Genomic DNA, 24,316 nt, shown 5'->3' with positions numbered 1-24,316 from the left:
TTACCACTCCACCGGTTAAATTGTAAAGAAATCTTTGGTGTTTCTGCCACCATTTTATGACGTCACCGTTGCCGTTTTATGGCGTCACCGCTGCCGTTTTATGGGGTTTCCGCCACCTTTCTCTGATGTTTATTCCATCGTTCTAGTTCGCATTATCATGAAATTTTGTTTTTTCGGTATGGTATAAAAGAATTTACATATGTATATGTTGTTGAGAATGGGAAATGATTGAAAGAAATGTTGTTGAGGTGTAAATGGACTCACACACTAATGTTTCAAGTATTAGGGTTAACGTTGTTCTTATGATAAATACATAGAAGACTGAGGAAGAGTTAGAAGTCAAGTAATACAGATGATGATTAATGTGTACATGTAGATAATGTGTACATGTGGATATATAGGTTTTGTGTACACGTGGATACGAAATTCTGGTGCACATATATAGATTGTAACTTTCTGTTTTTCTTTTCTTTATGTGTTCTGAGATGAATTGCTTCATAGATTTCTAGTTTTTTTTTTTACTTATTGTTGTACACAATACATATATATGTAGATGAGACTGAGAAAGAGTTTAAGTCAAGGAACACACCGATGATGCATTTCGTGTACATATAGATATCAAACTCAGGTGTACATGTGGACATGTGTACATAATTTCAAAGTGCATGCACTGTTGTACATGTATGGATTTTTCTTCAAATTCCCCGGATTTTTAGATTGTGCATTCCCGCCTTGGTTAATGTAATTCTGTATAACATGTTATATGTACAAGCTAAAAGACACAAACATACTGAGCTAGGGAAGGTGGTTTATGTTGTACACATGTACACAACAGTAATGGTGTATGTTCGGGGTGTCAACATGGACAACGGTGATGGTGTACATGTTACCCCGCTACTTGGACATTATAATTTAACACATGTACACATGGTACAACAAAACCACATTGTACAAAATTCATTTTTAGTTCATTTAAGCTATTTTGAATGCATTTAGATGTTTTAAATGCATATATATCCCCAATTGCAGTAATAGAGGCTTGAGTACACAATTGAATACTAAATGTGATGTATTACATCTTGATTACATAATTACATACTACATGGGCTGTATTACACAATTAAAAAAATTTGGTGCAAATTTGAAAAGTTAATTTTGCGAGTTTGGAACTGTGGAGTCAAAATCAAAATTTTTATAAATATAAGGGACCAACTGTGCAAAAATAAAAAATTTCCCATCAGATCTGTCGATCCTCAAGATTGGGATCTCGGCAGAGGAGAGGCTTCGTCGGCTAATGAAGCGCAGGAGGAAGCTTGGTCAAGGTGATTTCATGGTGGCAGTGGACAAAGATGTGGTGAAGACAGAAACGTGACAGTGGACAACAATAGTGTTGTTGCTATGGAGGAGATGCTTAGTTTAGATTATAGGGTTCAAGTTAATGGTAAAGGATATTGAATTAGTGAGTTGGGATCTCGATGCCACTGCTTCCGCCGCATTCTGAAACTCATCCATTATTTTTATAAAGTTAAGTTAACGTTGATTCAGTTAGAAAAAAAAAATGGTGAAGAAGATGAAATAAGTGAGTGGGTCCTACTGGTATTTTCGAAATTCAAACCCACTAACCAAACTAACTAGAGAAATAAGGTTTTTTACTGAAATGTCTATGTCTTGTTTTGCTTTTACGAGGACAAAAGAGTCTTCAACCAATAGAAAGTGTCTCGGTAGCACAATCTGCTCTCCAATGTAATAAAAACACATAAAGTGTCTATTTGTGTTATAAACTCTTGAATAAATGCGTAGTGTGAGTTTAAGGCTATGGAAAATCAAGAAAGTAGGTTTCAAACGTGTGGTGTGACAGTCGGTTTTATATGTGTTTTTAAAGGCATCCAGTGCGTGTAACATCAGATGGTCGGTTAAATTGTTATTGGGCCTACTAGTTGGTTATGAGTCATTGTGGCCAAGATCTTTTTCCCTATGATTTGTGCATTGATGTAAAATTTTGAGGCATATGTTATATATATATACACTAGGGTCTGCTACGCGCGGAAGTTATGTGTGATTTCAAAACTATAGAATTGTATGTTATTTTTTGCTTGTGTTCTATGAACTTTTGCAAAAGAAATGTATTATAATATTTTAGGTGTGTAGAGGATATATGTTAGTTTATTTTAAGATTTTAATAATCTTATTTTATTTAGTATTTTATTTTGCCGGGTTTTTTTTAAAGTTTGATGTGAAGATAATATTCTAATTCTTTAACTTAAAAAATTAAATATCCTGAATTATGTAAATAAATTTTGTGTACAATTCAAGTATAACTTTATTTTATTTTAAAATATTTTGATCATTTATATAATTATGATCAACACTTTAGTGTTTATAATAAGTCTTGCATATTTTTTCGTATTCTATGTTTTCTAAATTGTATATTAAGCTAGAGGTCGGTATGTGCTCCGCTTGGAATGTTTACTTTTTTTAAAAATATATTGGTGTTTTAGAATTATTTTTATATTTTGCAATTATTTTTATAATTTTACAATTTTTTTATTCATAAAAAATTATATTGTAATTAATTTTTTTTTCAAATTTTCTACAATCAAGTTCTTATTTATTTTCTAGAATTATAATTTTGTTAGAGATATCTTAATGGTCCGGACCATAAGAATGTTTGTTGATTTATTTTCAAGAGCAGTTATTGTTTTGATATATTTCAAATTTAATTTAATGCATGGGTAGACATCATATATATATATATATCCGATCGAGTTCAGTTTATGTCTACCCGTTTAAATTATGTTTATTTTATTGAAATCCAAATATATTTTAAGATCTTCGAATTCCAAAATAAAAGTAATACACATGTATGTTATATTAGTGTATAACTAAATACATAAAATTATCATGAAATTTGGTTAGTTTGAGTATTTGAGTGGAAAACCATTAAATACTTTAGTGTTTTGAGTCTTTTATTATTATTTCAAATATTTACTTTTGACTATTTTTAGATACTTTCATGTACTTTAGACAGCTCCAGGTATTTTTGATTATTTTTTATATTTTGGATATTATACCTTGAATTAATTATTATATTTAAATATATAATTATGATTCAAAAAACTTTGAGCACATATATATATATATATATATATATGGTCGCAGGCGGCTCAGATGAAAAGATGTGATCAGTAGGGTAAATCATATGGGTGTTCAATCCGGTAAAACGAAACCAATAAAAACTGAACTGAACCAAAATAGTGAAAGTGGTTTAGATTTGGTAATATTGAATAAACTGAATTGATGTAAATTTTAAGAAACCCCAATATACAGATCCAACCAAATAAACCGAAGAAACCGATTAACTAAAATATAATTGTATACCTATATATAAATTTTATAATAAAACTAAAAATACGCATAATTTATTTTATTAATATGGTATTCGTGATTAAAACATTGATTTTAATTATTTTTTATTTTTTTAGTTAAAAAGATTGTTTTATTTTTCTCGTTTTCATCAAATTAAATAGAACATGATTTTTAATTTTATTGGTAAATACCTGTGCTAAAATATATTTATATAATAATATTATGATATTAATATTTTCTTAATTTTATTGTAATAGTTAAATAAAACATAAAATATTAAATTTAAAGTTAGAGTAAGGAATATATTTATGTATTAATAAATCTGTTTTTTAATCATATAAACTAATTTATCGTCGAAGATAAATATAGTTATATGTTTTTGGTATAAAATCGAATAAACCAAAAACTGATGGTATATAAAACGAACCAAACAAATTAGATATGTTTCCAATATAGTAGGTAATTTTTATAAGCCGAAATACAAAAAACTGAACCGAAACCAGATCGGAATCCGGAAAGAGAACATGCCTAGTAACTTCCGAAATATCTTGGAAGTTTTCTTAAGAATTCTGGCCGTCAGAACGGCTGCTCCATTCGAGATCTTCCACTCGGGTTCTCTACTCGACTCCTTTTCTGCATGCACCCCTTTAAGTGCTTCACGACTTACTCCAAACTTGAAATGACTCAAAGAGAACAAAAAAGATTCGATAAAGACTTGAAAATGATTTAGTTAACATATACAAAATGGGTCAAAAACACAATATATCAAAAACTTATAATAGAGGTAATGTAGCTCAGGAAAAATGTCAAAACTCTGATGACAACTTCCATAAAGAAATGCGTACTATAGTGGGACAAAATATACGACTTCGAGCTCAAACAAAAGAATTGATAATATGTTTGTAAGCGTTTCTTGACTGGGAATTCTGCAACTTTGGAAGCCTGAAATATTTATGGCCCCTATGTATGGATGAAGCATTACTTGTAGAGTGGCATTAATGGCGACACAATGACGGTGGTTAGCCAACTTTATGCATATTCCAGTTCTTGTCTATGCCAATATCAAGGAAGCTTCATACGTAATATGATTTAGAAATTAGAGTAATATGTTGGGTGTGGGTCTATGGTGTTTCTCTGTTTAATGTTCTGTTATGAAAATTATTGCTTCCATAAAGAGGCTAGTTGGTTGTGGTTTGTTGTGGTTTGGCTTGGTGATTTAAAGGAAGATGTTAGGAGGAATTTTTTTTAAAGTACGGAGGTTGGTAACTCCCCCTACTGAGATGAGCTATAAAGTTCTTATTGAAGCATGAACCTTAAGTAGACATATGACTGTATGCAAGAGTAGAATATCCATGACTGCAGGATTTGCAAAATCAGTGAAATCATAGGCGGCTAACTCTAAACCAGATGCATCCATTTATTTAAGTTATATATATATGCCCAAATATTCTTCTCGTATTTAACATAAAAACAACAACCAACCACAGGGTGACTGGTGAATCAATGCACTAAAGTTAGATATGAAATCTTGGGGACACAGCTGCACGAAGACACACTCCCAGCTATTCCAGTCACTAGATTGTTGGTAGTATGTTTGTTTTGCAGGAAGTAGCCTTGCTGTTGCTATCAAGTAAACTACTCGCATATCCTATCTGTCACCTGTAATATACGCAGAGAAAGTTAGTTAGTTTTTAATTTAAATTTCATAACTGAGAGAAACTGGTAAACTGGTAGAGCTGGAACCCACCTGTCCCAAGGTCTTTGAAAATCTATCTGTAAACAATATTAGTTACACCCACCTGTCCCAAGGTCTTTGAAAATCTATCTGTAAACAATATTAGTTACACCATTTGGACTGCTTGTTGCAGCCGTTTTGTCAAGTATTTTGAGACCACCAGGTGTTGTTACTCTTGAAAGCTGTACCTACGATGAAGACAACATCATTGATTTCAGCTGAAATGGACAAATCCACACGGTAACTGCAATACAACACCTTGACACATGCCAGATGAAGAGTTAAAGGTAGAGGGTGAAGTTAGCTAGAAAGTAAGTTCAAAGTCTGTTAAGCTAAATGTTGGTTACCTGAAGACACCAACAGCATTTGATTCATCACATCTAATGCCGGTGAATGAAGATACACCTCGCTGGAGCTTCTTGGAGCACTTCGATCAAGAGATGTAACACCAGCCATTTCAGATTGAATTCCCATTACGTTGCCGGTACAGGGAACGTCGACTGACTGGAACACATGAAAAAACAGTGGAAAATCATTTAGCACCAAAAATGGTTAGTGGTAAGTTAATTAATAGAGTTGCATAACACCTGAGGTTGTATTTTTATGACATCAGTTCCGCTACAGTGAGAGATTCATTTTTCTGCGTACGAAGATATTTTGTTAATGTTGTTAGCGCAGCTGTGCCATCTCTGACCTATCTAATGCGTTTATGAGAGTTTTGAAAAACCAGTAAAGACCACCGGAATCAATTATACACTCGAGGGTAATCAAATAACTGGGAGTAGCTTACTTACCTCTCATAGTAACACTGTCCTGCAGCTGCTTCTGAATCAAAGTAGATGCAAGTTCATGACGTGGCGTTGATAAATAACCAGGCTGAAAAGGGATATAACCTTAGATTCAGACAAAGTTGAGGTCAGTTTAATACGCATTGTCACAAACAAAACACTCAAATGAATACATAAGCAGGAGCTCAAGTTTTAACATTAAAACTCACCTAAGCTTTGGCGAAAATGCAGAAGAACATAGGCAAAAACAGGCATGAATAAAACGATAGCTTTACTTGGAGGAGCAGTAACCTCTGTTCCAAACAACTAATTATTGTAGGAAATAGATTAATTGATACTGAAGCAATGAAGTAATGGCTCAAAAGGGATTTGATGAACTTACAATTCAACATCAATGACGTGAATGAGCAAATATGGCTCTCACAGCAACACTGGAACCAGTAAAGAAAAAGAAACCAAAGCCATGAGCACAGCCAGTGGCTCGATCCTTCATGATCACCACTTGTAAAACCTCACCGAAACTCTGAAGTACTCTCGATATTCAGTGGTCTTCCAGGATAGCCGACCGATGAACATCTTACATGATTCCATTTTCATCCTACAAAAGCAATTGTTTGCGAGTATATATACATCTAATTAACATCTCGCTCAGACTGAAAACGTCATCTATATTAAAGAAAAAAAGCAGAATCATCTGTTTCAAAAATCTGATGGAGAGAATCAGATCGACCTAACCTTTGTGGGAAAAAATTGGATGTACCGATGAATATGAACAGTTTGGGTCTTGATGGATCATGTGAACCGATAGAGCTACGATCCTTGATTCCTGCAAACAACACATGGGCCGATCAAATGAAGGTGTAAGTTTGAAAGAAAAAAACAAAAACCTATAAGAGAGAGAATCTGAGCAATCCACCTCGACCCTGGAAGAACAGCTGCCAGCCTTCAAATCAGCAAGAAGAATCGATGAGTTAGCCAATAAACAGGAAAATGAGATTCTAGATAAGATGTCAGAGAGTCAAGGTCGCAGACGATCAGCAAATCGTCGATGGAGAAATCAGGTTATAGGGCAAGTCGCATCGTCTTTGGTCCGATAGAGCAGTCAAACGTAGAGCCCAACATGTGAATAACAAAGAAAGCCCATCATGTCACTCGTTTAAATGAAACACTGAGTTTCATCAGTACGTGACACGTGTGTCGATGAAAGGCATCAACTTATCTAGCTAGTGGCTGATGTGGAGGTACGAGGAGTGAGAGAACTCTATTTTATAATAATAGATTAGTGAGCTTGTCTGCGATTGCAGTGGCCCATAGTTTATATACAGCTGTGTGTAATTTTTGTACGGGTGGCCTATTGTTGGGGTCAAAAACGGTTACGACGAAGTTAACATACAAATTACCGAAGAAGAAAAACGTAGAAAAATTCTTCGATAAATATTTTTTCGAAAATAGATTCTTCTTTACGAAAAAACCTTTGCGGAAGAAACGCGAATCATCGGACAAGTGCTCGAGAAGGATCGTTACGCAGTGACCAAACGCGTGCTCCGCTCGTTCGCTACGTAGTGACCGAGTTCGAGCCAAAGCTCAGTCGCTACGTAGCGACCAAACGTCCATTCCGCTCGGTCGCTACGTAGTGACCGAGCTCGAGCCGGAGCTCGGTCGCTACATAGCGACCGAGCTCGAACCAAAGTTCGGTCGCTACGTAGCGACCGAGCTCTTCCGAAACGTCGATACGACATCAGTCCATGCATTCTCGTCTACCCTTCGATGCTATCTCCCGAATACCGTAGCGAACCCATCTCACTTTCCCCTCCATTTCCAAGTTATCAATCAAACTCTACCGTAAAAAACCGCGGAAAGTTCATTCTTTATCGAAAGAAGCCGTAATAAATGCTTCGAGTCAAAAGACGGCCCAAAGGGACCTATCTTACAATTTCTTAACCAACAGTCCGTAAACCGCATGTCGGTTTACGCTTGGTCCGCAAGAGAAGATAAATGTCAAGTTTCCGTGGATAAATACGAAATTTTGAAGATAATTACGAAGATCGGAAAAAATGGAATATCTCCATTTTTATGTTATGGCGGCTTAAGGGCAGAAGAGGAAAGGCGTAAACCGACTTTGGAGCCAGTATATAAGGGGTTTTAGGCGAGAGGCATGAGGAGGACTATTTCAGAGAAAACTTAGCACTTAGAGCAATTAGGCAACTTTCCGTCTTTGTTATTTCGAGCTGCGACTCAACTAGGTTTTGCAGTCTTAGGTTGTTAGAACTAAGAATCTCGCCGACAGCTCTCGTGGCCAAGGCTTCTACCATGTTGTAACGCTCATACGCGGATTCGGAATAAAACTCCTTTTGCTCTCTTTTATGATTTCTTATTTCTTTTCGTCTTTAATCTCGTGTTCTGATTGCTTAGCATGTGGTTTAACAGATATCCGGGACCCCTGGGATATTAGGGTTTTCCTAAATTTTCAAATTTAAACGGAAATCGACAGTGCGAATTTTGGTTCCCAAAGTTTGGCGCTAGAAGGAGGGGGGAGTACGGATCAATCTAACTCTCGACCACATCACGCTCAACCAGACATGTCAACTGACGACACGGATAACGTGCAGACTCCTCTCAACGGAGGCAGCGGCACTGATCTCCACACTCCCGCAGCGAACGTATCCGCAGCCAACGCACTAGCCAACGCCGCGGCGCTCGAGGAGTTCCAAAAAGATGTTCGCCACCTACGAAAAAAGGTCGGAAGAACAGGATAAGCTCGTGAGCACCTTGATCAAACAAGTTGAAACTTTAACAGCAAGGACTCGAGCAATCCGCCCCCGTGGAACCACTAAAGTCCGGGGGAAAAGAGTCGACTTTGCGACCCCACTCAATAGGCCTGGAGCCGCCCAGGAACGACCTTAGGGTCAAAACCCTAGCGAGAAGTCTCCCGTCGAAAGGGGAAACTCCGAAAGCCCTCCGCCTCCCACGAAGACTTCAGAGGATAACGGAGTCAAGAAAGTCGACCTGGATCCTAGTGATGTCTCCAACAATACTGATGAGGACGCCGACAGACATCCAAGAAGGACCAGAAGCCGATTCACTCGGGAAAGCTCCCCGTTTGACAAACCAATGACAGAAGAGGCGGAAATCCTCTATTCGAACGAACAGGAAGAGCTGGCTGAAAAACAAACCGGTCTCACTCGCAGTAAACGCCGACAAGCGCGGAAACCTGCTGACGAAACGTCGGATATACGCGATCTTCGCGACTATATCTCCAAGACTGCGGCAGAAGTAAGAGCCGTAAAATCTCAACTCCATCATGCTACGAGCGCGGCCCCCAAGATCGATAGACTGCTGGAAGGGGCTCGGAAGACCCCTTTCACCGCTCGCATCTCAGATACGAGGGTATCCGATCAAGGAAAGATCAAAGTACCGAAGTATGATGGTACGACCGATCAGAGAGCGCACCTTCAGGCTTTCCACATCACGATGGGAAGAGCGAGGCTGAAGGACGGTAAGAGAGACGTCGGCTACTGCCACCTGTTCGTCGAGAATCTAGAAGGAGCAGCCCTCGAATGGTTCGCGCGCCTTAAACAAAACTCTATCGGGAGTTTCCGACAGCTCGCATCGGAATTTCTCAAGCAATACTCTATGTTCATAGATAGAGAAACTTCCGATGTTGATCTCTGGAGTCTGTCCCAGAGGGAAGAGGAACCCCTCCGCGAGTTCATCAGCCGATTCAAGTTGGTGATGTCCAAGGTCAGCGGGATAAGCAACAAGGTGGTCATCGACGCGCTCAGAAAGGCGCTCTGGTACAAGTCAAAATTCGGAAAATGGATATCCCTCGAAAATCGGATGAGCATTAAACTCGGAGAAGTAACTCCAACTCCGAAACCGCTCACAGGCTTTTCTTGCCAAGTATCGATGACCCTCGGATCAATTCAGCTACCTGTGATGGCCAAGGAGGTCACAAAAATCGTAGAGTTTGCTGTAGTCGATCATCCTGCCATCTACAACGTGATCATGGGAACCCCGTGGCTCAACGCTATGCAAGCCTTTCCGTCGACGTACCACCTGGGCGTCAAATTTCTGACCCCAAACGGAGTCGCAGCTATCTGGGGATGTCAGAAACTATCGCGACTGTGCTTCGTCGCAGAACACAAGTTAAGACAGGTGACAACCGCTGCAACGGCAAATCGCAAACGCACGAAGATTGATAAATCTTTGACCAACAATGTTTCGAGAAAAGACGATTTCATATCGTCTGCTGACGTAGACGCTTCGGGCGTCGAAACTCAACATGAGGCCGAAGCCAACACTACAATTCAACCGGAACATCCGGAAGAGAACACTGACCCTGCCACGATCATCTCGATCAAGGCGGTCAGCACGGCGCCAACCGCCGAGTAAAAACGCTCGCGGCATAAAACAGAACTACGAGATGGCTTGATCCTCGAAAGGGGTACGTAGGCAGCTCGTCGAAGGACGAGTTCAGCTATCCCCCTCTCCAAAAAGGGGGGGGGGGTAGTGGGTGCGTATACTCCCACATAGGAAAAGATGCATTATTGTAATCGAATTCTATCAAGATTTCAAAATTTTTTACGAAATATTCGTCGCTCTTTTTAAGACAAAATCGTAAAACAATCTCACTTCAGCAATATACGTATAGTCTTCGAAATAACTGCGAGACGTCGCCAAGTTAAAAATCGAGATGATACGAACAAATTGTCCTAACGCGACCACTACAAATCTTACACTCCGTATGTCGATTGGCCCCGATGAATACATTAGCCGTCTTAAACAAACGCAACCTAATCACTCTTTTGATCTTCAAATGTCCAACACAAGGACGAAAGCGCGCTACAAAAAATAATCCGAAATTTTGGTCTAGCACTTCCAGTTGGCGTAAAAATTATCTCTGGAAAGATGCTCGATTCGTACCATACAAGTCGTATAAGCCCAAAACCTATCGCGGACTTTAAATCGGTACGAATCAGGTAGAAATCGCAACAGAAAAACCGATAGCCGGCTAGTCACCGCACAAACCTTAAAACCGAGAGTAAACCTAGGTCTTGCCCTAAACCCATCGCATTGGTCTCAAACATCTCAAAGACATGATATCTAAACGATACGAGATTCCTAAAACATGTCTCTTCGTTCATAACTCAACGTTCCCGAAAAATCGTAAATGATTTCTACGAAAACTCACCTCTCGAACGAACTAACATATTGAACGCCTCAAAGAAGATAAATATGAGACGACAACTCATGTTCACTTCAAACCCACTCTAAACAAAGTAAACCCAAACAGACATCCATTATATAAACCGCATAGCGGTAGGGGTTCAAGGCCACACTTGGCCAGACATATATGAACGAAGGCCACACTCGACCGCTAAATACTAGATAAAGGGAAAAACTCCTTTCCGCCAAAACACTCACAGGTCAAAGTTAAAACTCCCGCACAAGGAAGCCCCGAATGCATCCGTGGGAAAGTTCACTTCCTCATCATCACCAGCAAAATCAGTTGTAGTCTCTACGGTATTAGGGGAAAACGGGATGGGATCCCAGAATCCCTGGATCTTCCTATCGATCGGAGGAATGGTCGCCCCAGCGTGAGCATGATCCTTCATGCCACCCTTCATTAACTCCATCTCCCTCTCGAAAACGTAGTCATCTTCCTGCGTCTTCCAAAGGCTCCCGACGGAGCCGCGACACTCACGGAAGTCGCCCAGCGAGTTGAAAGCACCCTTAAGATTCCCGTATCCAACCTGAAATTGAGAAGCGCGAGTCTTCATAAAAGAAGTCCAGAAAAAAAGACCATTCCTGAGCAGATCCCTCATCGCAATAATGTCCTCAGGAAACGGAGCAAGAGGGTTGATAGAAGGACGATCTGTCGGCAACCTCCGAAACAGTGGGATATAATTCTCCTCAACGGACGCTGCGCCTACACGAACGAAGAAGAAAAACTTCCTCCACGAGTTGAAGTTAGAAGTGAACCCCTTTACCACTGACATGAAGTTCCGAGGAACCAGCCTGTACGTGTCCGTTTCCCTAATGATCTGTAATCGAAGAAGCGCTTCGAAGTGATCAACGGTGAGAGAAAGACCATGCTCGTAGCTCAGGACCAGGATCCCTATGAGGTGCTGGATGCCAAGAGGATTCAGTTGGCTTATCGCCACCCCGAAGCGACCCAACACACGGACGATGATCTCGGGGATCGGAAACCATAAACGGCAACGCACTACAAATGCCTCGTAACAAGTAAAAAAGCCCTCCGGGGGACTACTAGCGCACTCTCCTTGACGAGGAACTTTGAATTCCACCACGTCCGAAATAAGGTAGAACGACCGTATGACCTCGAGAAATCCGCTAGTGCTCCTACTCGGCGCACCTGCCTCCACCGGGCGATGGTTCATGACCGAGAACGATTTTTCTATGGGAGGCGTGATCGAACCGTAACACGCCACCCACCATGCCTCGTTCTCGGCGGGGTCTACCGAATGAGGAACGAATTCCATCTTCGGCACTCGAAGTTCTTCAGAAACATTCGCGGGCAAAGACCCTTTCTTCGAACTCCTCTTCTTACTCGACATCTCGTGTTTTTCTTTAAAATCAAGGAGGAAATGACAGAGAGAAAGAGAAAGAACTTTTCAAGAAAAACCTCTCTATGAGAATGAGTAAGTGTGAAGGTTATGAAGAAGTTACCTCCCTTCTTATAGGCATGAGAAATTACTATTTACTTGCGGATTTTTGGATACGAACTTCGCCCAAATACACCAGTCTCGTCCAAACTCGCCATACCACGCATTGGTACCTCGCTAAAAATCCATGTTCCCAATGTGTTGGGGGGCTAACTGTTGGGGTCAAAAACGGTTACGACGAAGTTAACGTCCAAATTCCCGAAGAAGAAAAACGTAGAAAAATTCTTCGACAAATAATTTTTTGAAAATAGATTCTTCTTTACGAAAAAACCTTTGCGGAAGAAACGTGAATCATCGGACAAGAGCTCGAGAAGGATCGTTACGCAGCGACCAAACGCGTGCTCTGCTCGGTCGCTACGTAGCGATCGAGTTTGAGCCAAAGCTCAGTCGCTACGTAGCGACCAAACGCCCATTCCGCTCGGTCGCTACGTAGCGACCAAACGCCCATTCCGCTCGGTCGCTACGTAGCGACCGAGCTCGAGCCGGAGCTCGGTCGCTACGTAGCGACCGAGCTCGAACCAAAGTTCGGTCGCTACGTAGCGACCGAGCTCTTCCGAAACGTCAATACGACATCAGTCCATGCATTCTCGTCTACCCTTCGATGCTATTTCCCGAATACCGTAGCGAACCCATCTCACGTTCCCCGCCATTTCTAAGTTATCAATCAAACACTACCCTAAAAAACCGCGGATCATTCTTTATCGAAAGAAGCTGTAATAAACGTTTCGAGTCGAAAGACGGCCCAAAGGGACCTAAGACACGACTCGAGGCCCAACTTACGATTTCTTAACCAACAGCCCGTAAACTGCATGTCGGTTTACGCTTGGTCCGCAAGGGAAGATAAATATCAAGTTTCCGTGGATAAATACGAAATTTTGAAGATAATTACGAAGATCGGAAAAAAATGGAATATCTCCATTTTTATGCTATGGCGGCTTAAGGGCAGAAGAGAAAAGGCGTAAACCGACCTTGGAGCCAGTATATAAGGGGTCTTAGGCGAGAGGCATGAGGAGGACTTTTTCAGAGAAAACTTAGCACTTAGAGCAATTAGGCAACTTTCCGTTTTTGTTATTTCGAGCTGCGACTCAACTAGGTTTTGCAGTCTTAGGTTGTTAGAACTAGGAATCTCGCCGACAGCTCTCGTGGCCAAGGCTTCTACCTTGTTGTAACGCTCATACGCGGATTCGGAATAAAACTCCTTTTGCTCTCTTTTACGATTTCTTATTTCTTTGCGTCTTTAATTGCGTGTTCTGATTGCTGAGCGTGTGGTTTAACAGATATTCGGGACCTCTGGAAAATTAGGGTTTTCCCAACTTTCCTAATTTAAACAGAAATCGACAGTGCGAATTTCGGTTCCCACACCTATGATTTAATTGAGTAATGAAAACGATGTATTTTGCGTAGGAATCATTGTTTTTTTGTAGTTAAACTTATTGTGGATTATTGATATAGATTTGGTTTGTGGCATGTGTTATTAATGGTTTTATACTTATCGTGGTCAGTTTTTTTTTTTAATACGAAGTAGCCGTTTCATATTTCCAAAAAAAGAGCCAAGCAGAAGCGGCCCACCATCCTAAAGTGACGTTGACAACTATGATGGGCATATTAAACATGGCACATGACAACTTTTAATTGACAAGCATACCCTAACACGAGCCATTGACTTTTCTCACACCGCGAATGTTGCGTCTGATGATGAGGAAGAAGGTCAAATTATTGGTGCACTGCAAGATATGGATATGGGAGAGGCGGCTATCATTGTAGCCCCACAACAAGAAGCATTGGTGGAATGTGATAGTCAATCTGATGATTTACTTGGAGAGGAGTTAAATAAAATGGAAGTGGTGCCCTCTTCTCATCAAGTTGATCAGGGTTCAACGGAGGCTGTCAAAAAGACCAGTGGTAAACGATCAACCTCAAGTAAAGGTACTTCACGTTCTAGAGTTCCACACTGCCTACCCAGCAAAAAGGCTGAGTTCTTCCGTCGGGGATCTCCAAGGAAGCGCAATGCTATATCCATTGGTTTACCTCCTTCCGGGGAAACAGACGAACATGGTCAACCACGTCCCAGTAGTTCGAGGAAAGCTAAAGCAAGTTCGCGGCATGGTAGGGGTTTGGAGGGGTCCCCAAAAACCTCCCAATTTCATCTATGAAGACACTCAGTTGGAACTGTCGAGGGATTGGGAACGACCTCACAGTTCGACGCCTTACGGAGATATGTCAGAAGCATCGCCCAGGACTTGTGTTTCTTTCAGAGACGAAGAATAGGAGGCCACTGTTGCAAAACATTCAGGCTGACTTAGGATTTGATCATTTGTTTACTGTTGAGCCACTTGGACTCAGCGGAGGTTTAGCTTTATTTTTTATGGATGAATTTCAAGTTAATGTTTTATTTTCGAATAACCGTATGATTGACATTGAGGAAGTCATTGATGGAATAAAAGTCTATATGACGTTTGTTTATGGGGATCATGTACTAGAGAGACGAGATCAAGTTTGGGAACGTCTTACGCGTTTTTCAACAACGAGATCTGGACCTTGGTTTATGATAGGAGATTTTAATGAAATTACAGGTCACAATGAAAAAGAGGGGGGAAGACAACGTCCTGATAGTCCATTTTTGCCTTTTAAGCAGATGCTTAATGATTGTGGGATGTTAGAGTTTCCTTTCACGGGGGACATGCTCTCATGGGTAGGGAAGAGAGCAGGCGGAACAACTGTTCGATGTCGCCTGGATAGAGTAGTAGGAAATCCAGATTGGCATGAGAAGTTTTCCCACTCGACTGTCAAGTATATAAGGTTATGGGGATCGGACCATCTTCCGATTTTTGCAGATATACTCATAAAGCCAATGAAGAAATCAAAAAAATTCAAGTCTGATAAAAGATGGCTAGATAACGAGGAGCTAAGGCAGGTCATTCTTGAGGGATGAAAATCTCCTGATCTTCCTCCCAATGCGAATATCATGGAACATATTTCTAGTTGTCGAAAAGCTTTAAGCGAATGGAGGAGACAACATAATGTTAACTCGGCAAGATTAGTGGAGGAGCTTAAAGAAAAAGTGTAGGGTCTGTATGCAGATGACAATGCCACAACTGAGGAAATTGCAGCAGCGTTGAAGGAACTTTCTGATGCTCTTAACGCAGAAGAAATGTTCTGGAAACAGAAGAGTCGAGTGTTTTGGCTGAGAGAAGGGGACACAAATACAAAATTTTCCATGCCTTAACTAAGCAAAGAAGAGTGAGGAATAAAATTACGCAGCTCCTAGATGCAACTGGAAATATAGTTGAGGATGAAGAAGGATTAGTAGCCATTACTACTAGCTACTTTAGACAGATCTTCGATTCGTCTAACCCAGAGGACATTGAAGACGCACTAGCTCAAGTTCCTACGACGATCACTGGGGCAATGAACGACAACCTTACGACTCCAGTCTCCGAATGGGAGGTCAAATTAGCACTTTTTGCTATGCATCCAGACAAGGCCCCTGGACCAGATGGGATGACAACGCTTTTCTAGCAGAAATTCTGGGATATTGTAAAGGAGGAGTTAGCTCTTATGGCTAATAAATTCCTTTTTGAAGGGACGTTGGCGAATGGACTGAATGATACGAATATACGTCTCATCCCAAAGACGGCCAACATAATGATATGGCTTAATTTAGACCCATTAGTTTTTGTAATGTCTGCTATAAGATAATCTCCAAGGTCTTATGCCAGAGATTATAGAAAGTGCTACCAGGTTTCATTTCGGAAACCCAGTCAGCTTTTGTTGCTAGAAGACAGATTTCAGACAACATTATGATTGCCCAAGAAATGTTCCCCGCTCTGAGGACTAAACCAAGTGGACGCAGTAAAAGGATGGCCATTAAGACGGACATGAGCAAAGCATATGACAGGATGGAATGGTCGTTCATTGAAGCTATCATGCGTAAGATTGGTTTTTCAGAAACATGGATCAGCTGGATAATGCGATGCATTACGTCGGTGAAATATAAGGTACTTATGAATGGACAGCCAAGAGGAAATATTGTTCCTGGCAGAGGCCTACGCCAAGGAGATCCTTTGTCTCCTTTCATTTTTATTTTATGCACCGAAGCGCTCGTTAGCCTTCTTAATTAATTATGCAGAGAATCAAGGGAAGATAACAGGGATGTGTGTCACACGCGCGTGTCCTTCGGTATCCCACCTTTTCTTTGCTGATGATAGCTTTTTCTTCTGTAAGGCGGAGCCCCGTGAATGTGAAGAAGTAATGAAAGTGGTCAGGACATATGGTAAAGCATCTGGTCAATGTATTAATTTTGATAAATCTTTGTTACTCTTTGATAAGAGGATTAATGCAACTACTAGGCAAGAGATTAAAGATGCACTTGGAATACATAATGATGGTGGGATGGAAAAGTACTTGGGAATCCCAGAGGATATTACTGGCTCCAAATGCAAATTTTTTGCATTTCTAAAGGATTACCTGATGCATAGAGTAAATGGATGGACAGGTACATGGCTCTCAAAAGGGGGGAAGGAGGTAATGATCAAATCCATTTTACTCGCTCTTCCGACATACGTTATGTCGACGTTTCTGCTCCCATTGAAGATTTGTGAAAACCTCGCCAGTGCCATTGCACAATTTTGGTGGAGTTCGAATCCACCAAAAAGAGGAATATACTGGGAGAAATGGGAAAAGGTTTGTCTACCAAAAGAAGAGGGCGGGATTGGCTTAAGTTTGATTCATGTGTTTAATCTGGCTCTATTGGCAAAGTAATTGTGGAGATTAGTTCAATACCCTGATTCACTGGTTGCCCGAGTCTTGAGGGGCAGATATTATGGAATGACCTCGCCATTAAGACCAACCTCTACAAGTAGTCCATCATATGTGTGGACAAGCATTTCTGCCGCAAGGAAGCTTTTGCTTCTGGGGATCAGACAAAAGATTCATTCTGGTTATTAAGTTAAGGTGTGGGAGGATCCGCGGATTCCAACGACACCTGCTAGACCAGTTATACCTGTAGCGCCTGTGATGCATTCGAATATGAGAGTTAGTGACCTCATTAATCAGGAATCGAAGGAATGAGACGTAGGGCTACTAGAGGATTATATCCATCCCGATGACATACCACTCATCCGTAGTATGGCCATAAGCTCTACTCATCGCTGTGATACTTTCTGTTGGAACTACACGAGGAATGGCCAATACACAGTGAAGTCTGGATACTGGGTTGCTCAAAATCTACTGAAGCCAGAAGAGGAAAATGAAATACTGGAACCAAGTATCACTAAACTTCAAGTCTTTGCTTGGAAGTTGAAAGCACCAAGAAAGATGTGCCATCTTATATGGCAATTGATAACGGGTCAAGTGGCAGTAACGATGAATCTAGTAAGGCGGAATATGAGGTGCGATAATTATTGCTCAAGGTGTGGAGAAATAGAAGAATCTGTAACTCATGCAATATTTGAATGCCCTCCAGCTCTCCAAGTATGGTCCTTATCAGTAACTCCTACAAGCCCAGGTACATTTCTAGTGTCAAGCGTCTACACAAACATGACTATCTATTTTGGAGGAAGAATGATACCTTAGAACCAGGCCAAGACATAGATCCTTATCCCTGGATAGTATGGTATATTTGGAAGGCTCGTAATGATAAACTCTTCAGAGGAATAGACAAAGACCATTTCGAACTAGTTCGGTATGCAGAAAGTGAATGTCAAGTATGGTTTAATGCAAATGAGATGATACCACCAGTAGTACAGGCCAACAATAATGATGAAAATCAAGTCTTAAGCTTGGGTAATATTTGCCTGTTAGATGGATCTTGGACAGCTTCTGATCGATTTAGTGGATGTGGATGGGTTTGGATGGATAGTGGGGAGAACATACAACTTATGGGAACTCAAAATTTCACTCGATGTGAATCAGCATTGCATTCAGAGGTAGAAGTACTGCGATGGGCGTTGGAGAATATGCTTCAACACTCGCCATGCCAGAGCTTTGGAACAGACTGTAAGGAGCTGATTGCAATGATAAAGGAACCCCAGGAGTGGCCAAGCTTTGCAACAGAATTAGAGAAGATAGAGACGCTGCAGATGTGTTTCCTGGACTTCAAGATCACCCATGTGCCACAAGTGCGCAACCAGTTTTCTGATTTTTTAGCTAAGACTGCTAGGACCTTCTGTATGGAGTTATTTTTCATTGGTTGTTCTATTCCAATCCGGTTACCCCGACCACCTCAAGCTTGAGTAATAGAATGGCCGTTCGACGTCAAAAAAAAAAAATTGACAAGCAATACAATATTATATCGACAAACATATGAGACTTTTTAAAAGAAGAGCCTACGTGGCAACACGAAGAAAGAACAATGCGGAGGTGGCATGCTGTAAAGAGAGACTGTTTTCATTTATTGATACTAGATTCATTTTCCGCGCTGCGCGTGGATAGTATCTTATCAATTTTAAATTTAATTTTCTTAAAAAAATATTTAAAGTTTAATTTACAATATTTTATACCAAAAATCACAAATATAGTTAAGAATTGGTTGATTTTATTTGTGATTTTTTGACAATATTAAATTGATTGATTCATTGCTCATAGTTAACAGATCTGTTTGATTAGTTTTCAGTTCATAGTAATGTATAATATTATATTTGGTGAGTGTATATATGTTGTGTTGTTCCAATATTTGAGTTTTCATGTTAAAACAATACTATTCAAATTCATGAATTTTAACGATTAAAAGTATGTTTTGTTGTTTTCTCTTGTATACATACAAATTTTATTAGTTTTTTTTGTTTGAAAGTTTTGTTTATTGATGATCATAGGCATATTAATATAAATTTTTTCATCTCGGAATTTTGCAGCATTTGTTTTTGTATGCTGACATTTTTTTCATATTTTCAGTACCTAGTTATACAAATAATACGTACGTGTGTTTTATAGAAGAAGTTTTGATCTCCCAAACTTGAGCAAAACTCTTCATCATGTCAGCTCATCCATGTTTTCCTATAAGCTTAGATTCATTAGATACCTCGTTAGAACCCTTTACGTATCCACAGATGGTTTTGCCTATTAATTATATAAAAGAGATTACATTGGACTGAAAATGGTGACTGATAATAAACCAGCTAACAGATATGTTTATTTGTGTACGTGCAAATCTTACCTAAAAAGTAAGGTGCAATTTTATTGGTTGCATACAAAATATGTCTTGAAATCGTAATAGAACTATCTTATCTATTAAATTCAAAACAAAAGAGTAAAGCTTTAATTCTTCAATACACACAACCTAATTACATATCTGATTGATGCCTTGAGCTAGACTTATACGAAGAAACACCATGTCATAAATCTGCGTAGAAGCTTGATTTGCTTTGATGGGGATTTGTCAGTGAACATCAGTCCAAGTGTGATTACTTGCTTAATTTTCCCCAACGTTCTCTCTTCAATATTCATATTCTCATCAACCACTCTCTCTAGGTTATCCGACCATAAACTCTTATTTACTCAACATACCTCCTTTCTGGATCTTCTTGGTCCTCACCAGGTTTTAGATTTGTAATTCTTTCCAAGATAAACAATCCAAAGTTAAATATATATGTAGATGATAACACAAACAAAAACACACGTAACTTGAAATTTTTGTATTTTATATTTTCGAAGAAAGAGCCATTATTACTTGATGAGTGGGTTTCATCTCCAATCTTGAATTGAGAAATCAATAGTTCTTGATCATCATCGATAACAAAACACTACTTGCATTCAGATCAAATATAATCTTAGGCCATTGTTCGAATAGATAAAACATACCTTCTACAACTCATATAACCACTCCTAATCTTCTTCTCCATGACGAAGCCAATGAAGAATTGAGCGTAAGTCTCTAATATTTTCTCCACCGGTCGATTCTGTAACCAAAGCGATCAAGTTACTGCTAAAAATCTTACCAAATTCTTGTGTCTTAGCTTAAAAACACACGCCTTTTCTCTTTCGAAACCATCTTTATATAAACCTAACATGTCCCGTTTCTTAACGTTCCTCTGTAGTCTGTAGATATCCGCTCCATTGCTCTTCCTCACAATTTTCTGTTCCCAGAACTCATTTGACACTGCATCGAGCATAGGCGGATGTGAATTTGAGGCTTCTCCGGCATGTTCGTGGTAAGCAATCATGTCTTTTTGAGAGATAACCATCCTAAGCAACAGCAAAACGTAGATGTCATAAGAAGATTAGAAACTTACGAACCTTTGATTCCAATCAGTTTTAGAGACTTCATCTATCTTTAAATCAAGCTTAAGTAGGTGTCTTTATCTATTTAAGAAATGAGAATCTGAACGTAGAATCTGAATGGTTTAAATGGAGGAAAACGATAAGTGAGTACCTACTACACGTTTCACTGAATTTTCGGTAGAACTCGCCAGCAGGGAACTCTAAGAATGTAGTGGGAAAAGGGAACATGAGAGAGCCGATGTGGATGATGATCATTAAAGAAATCGACTGTCACGTACTTGGTTCCGATAAGGATGCCTCCTTTGGAATTATTGCAAGCTTCCCAAAAATGGATTAGCCTAAACATCAACTTGGAATCTCCTGGTCCTGCTGAAACAAAAGTGGAGAATGGCTTGTATTGCACGGTGGCGACTGCCGTTTGATTTGCCATAGTGCTGGGATGCGTTTACTGAGGAAGAGATTGTTAGGTTGGGATATATATATATAGTCTCAATAGGGAAAGGAGAGAGATGAGATGTGTTTCATTTAAGTGATTAATTAAGGGATCTTCAAGAGGCATTGATATCATTGAGTAAGAGGAGGGATGTGGAGAGTTACATGCCGATTTGTCAGGAGGATAGCTTTGATTCATCATTGTTGCCGTCGCAGATATACAGAGGAGATTGGAAGACGATGAGTTTTGGAGGGTCTGTAGATGCCGTGACAACTTAGGTTAGAGGAAGAGGAAAGTAAAACAAACTGGTCATTAAAATTAATGGGCCTATTACGTAGCACAGATTCGTGGTCCACCAACTTAACATCCTTGATGACATGGACAAATGATTGGTTATGAATATTTTGTCCTATGTGGCACACCTAGAATTGCTTCAATTTAGTTCATTTTATGTATTAGAGATTATCTATTTAAGAAATGAGAATCTGAACATAGAGTTAATCATGGTTTAAATGGAGGAAAACGATAAGTGAGTACCAACTACACGTTTCACTGAATTTTCGGTAGAACTCGCCAGCAGGGAACTCTAAGAATGTAGTGGGAAAAGGGAATATGAGAGAGCCGATGTGGATGATGATCATTAAAGAAATCGACTGTCACGTACTTGGTTCCAATAAGGATGCCTCCTTTGGAATTATTGCAAGCTTCCCAGAAATGGATTAGCCTAAACATCAACTTGGAATCTCCTGGTCCTGCTGAAACAAAAGTGGAGAATGACTTGTATTGCACGGTGGCGACTGCCGTTTGATTTGCCATAGTGCTGGGATGCGTTTGCTGAGGAAGAGATTGTTGGGTTGGGATATATATATAGTCTCAATAGGGAAAGGAGAGAGATGGGATGTGTTTCATTTAATTGATTAATTAAGGGATCTTCAAGAGGCATTGATATCATTGAGTAAGAGGAGGGATATGGAGAGTTACATGCCGATTTGTTTGGAGGATAGCTTTGATTCATCATTGTTACCGTCGCATGCGTTATACAGAGGAGATGAGAAGACGATGAGTTTTGGAGGGTCTGTAGATGCCGTGACAACTTAGGTTAGAGGAAGAGGAAAGTAAAACAAACTGGTCATTAAAATTAATGGTCCTATTACGTAACACAGATTCGTGGTCCAGCAGCTTAGCATCCTTGATGACATGGACACATGATTGGTTATGAATATTTTGTCATATGTGGCACACTAGAATTGCTTCAATTTAGATCCTTTTATATAGTAGAGATAATAAATTTTCAAGATTCTCAGTTAAGCACTTAAATATGAAAAAGCAATGTAGGTGTCCAAAATTAAAGTTTATAGTGAAAACAAAAAAAAATCTCTACTCAATGATTCACTCTAACTTTAAAAATGAAACAATCTTAATTATGTAAACGTTTCAGTTACAAAAAAGCGAGCAATAAGAGTATCTTACAATATCTTACAATAATAAAAGTTGAATATACTCATGTGTCCACGTCGGATTAATAATTCAGACCAATCATAGAGTTTTAAAGTGCCATGTCAGAATATCTTTAAGACAAAATTGATACTTCGTTTGGGCCGTGTTTATATTTTTCAAAAGCCAACTCACATGTTTGGGCTGTGTTTATATTTTTCAAAAGGCAACTCAAGCTATATAGCCTTCAGTCTCGGAAGCGTTAAATTTTGATTTCCTGACTCTTCGACTTAAATGTCACAGTGTTACTGTCAGTAACCCAACCCACTCTGCATCAATCTATTATGCTCTTTAATCTCATCATCGTTTGGAATCACAACAATTGGCCGTTAACCCAACCCACTCTCCATCATTCAATCATGTTCTTTACTACTCTTTTCATGCTTTCGTTTCAAATCCCTTTGTTTATCCTCTCCTATATAAATCATTGAATATCAAAATTTTGATCCAAGCAAAATACTCTTGAAACGTGTACTCGCAAACATTTAACAAATCTCTTTTTTCGATTACTGGTTTGTCAAGGGTAGGTATATTCAGTAACGGATAAATGTTCGGCTTTAAGTGAATCGGAGAAGGAAAGAAGGAGACCATATTGACAGACGTGCGTTTGAAAAACGGATATAATTTTCGCAGACGATGATAACATCGGATTTGTGGATCTTCCAACCAAGATTAGAGGCGAGAACCAGAGCGGCAGACATGGACATGAAGTTACCGCTACGGCCATGAAATCCAACGGAAAGTCTCCACCGGAAAGTCACAAGCTGTGAAACCCTTGGAACAGAATCTACTGTAAGTAAATTCAATAATTCTTTTACTGAAGTTTCAAATGTGGAACATGAATCTGTGAGTTGTCTAAATCTAGATGCTTTGTTCGTTTGTCTCGGTATCAGACGAAATCAAGGATACAGATGTTGATGTGATCCCCAAGATAACGTTATTTTGACCCAAATCGATCTGACGACCTCCGTTAGTGACATAACTTCACATATACAAATATCATGATACTTAAATATCCCTTCACACAATCGGTAATATGTTCTTTCTTATATTCTAAAGTTTTTAGTTTTCCATGAAAGATAACTTCTGGAGAAGGAATTCACATTGACGGTATGGTGCCAGGTGCCCACAAATCACTCCCATAACTTATGATGGTTGCCTTCAGATCAGGCTCTGTTTTTTAATATTTAAAAAGGATTGTCTTTTAAGTGTTTATGCAGGATGAAGAGAAGCGTAGAAACAGCAGAATCTGTGACATGCTTTTCATAGCAACGTCTCATCGCCTTGCTGATTTCATCTTCTCTCTTGGCAACCATTGCCTGCAATTGAGTGACAGAGAGAGAATAGACGTTAAGCTGAAGATCAAATCTGATCTCAGGTTCGTAAATCAAATGAAAAATAACCTTCTTATCTTTTCTGACTTCATAGTGGAGAATAGGTTCAATAGAGGCATCACCGTGGAGAATAGGTTTCTTTTACTGCCGCTCTCTCTTTTTTTTTAACTGTGACTTGGGAATTATCTTTTCTTATTGATTTTTTCTCCAAAACAACACTTATGAGGCGTGAGAGTGTCAGTGTTGTCATCGTAGTAGTAAAG

At 39.5% G+C, this 24,316-nt stretch overlaps 1 long non-coding RNA gene and 1 pseudogene across 13 annotated transcripts; both read right to left on the bottom strand.

Annotated features, from left to right (window-relative positions):
- Positions 1-4,759: 4,759 nt before the first annotated feature.
- LOC125588775 lies at positions 4,760-7,031 on the bottom strand. 13 transcript variants are annotated; one of them, XR_007324915.1, is made up of 10 exons: positions 6,806-7,031; positions 6,625-6,715; positions 6,406-6,487; positions 6,272-6,320; positions 6,099-6,195; positions 5,896-5,994; positions 5,689-5,741; positions 5,449-5,605; positions 5,114-5,289; positions 4,760-5,025 (listed from the first exon to the last, which is right to left on the bottom strand). It is a non-coding gene; the product is annotated as an uncharacterized LOC125588775 (long non-coding RNA). The 13 variants fall into 13 exon arrangements; XR_007324909.1 differs by having other exon boundaries at positions 6,272-6,487; positions 6,620-6,715; XR_007324911.1 differs by having other exon boundaries at positions 5,689-5,799; positions 6,272-6,487.
- A 12,561-nt stretch (positions 7,032-19,592) lies between these two features.
- On the bottom strand, positions 19,593-24,089 carry LOC125588774 (annotated as a pseudogene).
- Positions 24,090-24,316: the final 227 nt, after the last annotated feature.

This window comes from Brassica napus, chromosome C6, assembly GCF_020379485.1.
Source record: "Brassica napus cultivar Da-Ae chromosome C6, Da-Ae, whole genome shotgun sequence".
NCBI lineage: Eukaryota > Viridiplantae > Streptophyta > Magnoliopsida > Brassicales > Brassicaceae > Brassica > Brassica napus.
Note: the sequence above shows the minus strand (reverse complement) of the source record. Positions and strands in the feature narration are given on the sequence as shown.